A 2,188-nucleotide genomic window follows, 5' to 3' on the forward strand; every position below is an offset into this window, starting at 1 on the left:
AACTATAGGACACAGGATCTGCTTTCTTCAACACATAAATTGCAAGGAGAAAAGGGTAGTTTACAATTAAAGATAGTAATTGCAATGATCTTATCTGGATCCTAGTTGGAGGAAAAATCCCTGCGACAATCAAGGAAATTCAAATAGTGCCTGGATATTTGATTGAGTTAAGAGATCATTGTCCGTTTTTCAGGTGTGATGATGGTATTCTAGTTACACTTTTAAAAAGAAGTCCTTGGGGCACCTGGGTGGCTCAGTTAGTTAAGAGACCAACTCTTGATTTCGGCTCACATCATGATCTTGCAATTTGTGAGTTCGAGCCATGTGTCAGGCTCTGGGCTGATAGTGTGGGTGACACATGCATGCACTCTCTCTCCCTCTCTCTCTCTCAAAATAAACTTAAAAAAATCTTTAAACATAAAAAAAAATTTAAAAAAGAAGTCCTTTTCTTTTAGACATGCACTTTGCAATATTTGTGGATGAAAATATAATTTCTAGGATTTGCTTTAATATATTCCGAGAGCAGGAGGGAGTGAATGGGGGGTAGATGCACTAGAGATTGGCCATGAGTTGATCAATGTTGAACCTGAGTGAGGGGTACATGGAACTCATCCTAGTCGTCTCTCTACTTTTATACAGGTGTTAATAATTCCATAATAAACAATTTTCATGGTTCAAACATAGCTTAATTTTGTTCTTATTTAAAACCTTTAAATCTTTCACTGTAAAATTGAGGGCCAGAGGAAGGCAGTGGCTACTGGCGTGTGCTAAGGGCCACACCACCTGCATTTGAATGGAGCAACTCTCTTTCCGGTTGGGTCATCTAAAGTAGGGAACTTTGCGTTGCTCTATCTCAGTAAAATGGAGATAACAGTACTACCTCCTTACTCCTTCATCGAGTTATTATGACAATGAAATGAGTAAAATGTTTCCAGGGTCTAAACAATCCATGACACGTATTAAGCACTATATGGATTTACTATTTGTATTGGGGTTTTGTTTTTGTTTTTGTTTTTGTTTTTTGACACAAAGTTGGCTTTAAATATTTCTTTGGGGAAGAGGACACCACACTACTACTCAATTAAGAGAAACATTTTTACAGTCTTGAGGTCGTTATTTTTTTACGTTTATCATGCTGTGAATTCATAGAATGTGGGTTCCAGCAGCTCAGGCTCCTTTCCATCAGTTCTCAGGAAGTGTGCTTCTCCGGGTGGGGCAGGCTGGAGTTTCAGTTGAAACTTAGTACCTTCCTCCTTGGCTTCCTTCTTTTTCTGATCATTTTCGTTCACAGGCTTCAGGAAGCTATCTCGACTCTTTGAGCGCTTAATATGGTCAACATGTACATTAATTCTCCTGGCAAGAATCTTGCCCTTAACTTATTTGTTTACAATAATGCCAACAGCATGCTGGGTAACATTGTAGACTCTTCCAGTTTTGCCATGGTAACATTTGGGGCTGTCCTTTTTGAACAGTGCCCATTCCCTTGATGTCCACAATATCACCTTTCTTGTAGATTCACATGGATATGGCCAAAGGAACAACTCCATGTTTTCTGAAAAGCCTGGAGAACATACAGCAAGTACCTCTCCTCTTTCCCTTTGTGTTGGTCATTTTGGTGAATTACCGGAAGATGGTGGTTCCTGGGTTTCTTTCTTTCTTTCTTTTTTTTTTTTTTTTTTTTTTTTTTTTTTTTGTCTTCAGACATAAGTTTCCTGATAAGAGTGTCTCTAGTCATTTTGTGTTGTCTACCCATAGTTCTAACTTTCATCCCACTTTGGATCACCAGCTCCATTTCTAACATGAACTAACAATTCTAGTACTGATTCTGACATGTGGGCTCCCCCCCACCCCCATATCCAAGCAATTCTCTGACACCAGCTGGGTGTCCTGCAATTCAACTCAATTCAGACACCATCTACCTGGAGATGGTGTCAGATTCCTACAAGACTGCCCCCCCCCAAAGACACACCTTCAGATGCTGATCACAAGTCCACATTGTCACCTGTGCTTCTGACCCGCTGGCTATAGATCAGAGGTTCTCATGACCCCTTCCCTGGGTTCAGTTAATTTGCTAGAGCCTCTCACCGAACTCAAGAAACCAGCTTACTTACTAGATTATTGGTTTATTATAAAAGGTTGTGCTCTAGGAAAAGCCCAATGGAAGCGGTACATAGGGCACGGTATGGGG

The 2,188-nt window shown here is 40.3% G+C and overlaps 1 pseudogene; it reads right to left on the reverse strand.

Annotated features, from left to right (window-relative positions):
• Window positions 1–1,130: 1,130 nt before the first annotated feature.
• On the reverse strand, window positions 1,131–1,611 carry LOC125164357 (60S ribosomal protein L21-like; annotated as a pseudogene).
• Between the last annotated feature and the right edge of the window lie 577 nt (window positions 1,612–2,188).

Source organism: Prionailurus viverrinus, chromosome B1 (assembly GCF_022837055.1).
Source record: "Prionailurus viverrinus isolate Anna chromosome B1, UM_Priviv_1.0, whole genome shotgun sequence".
Taxonomy (NCBI): domain Eukaryota; kingdom Metazoa; phylum Chordata; class Mammalia; order Carnivora; family Felidae; genus Prionailurus; species Prionailurus viverrinus.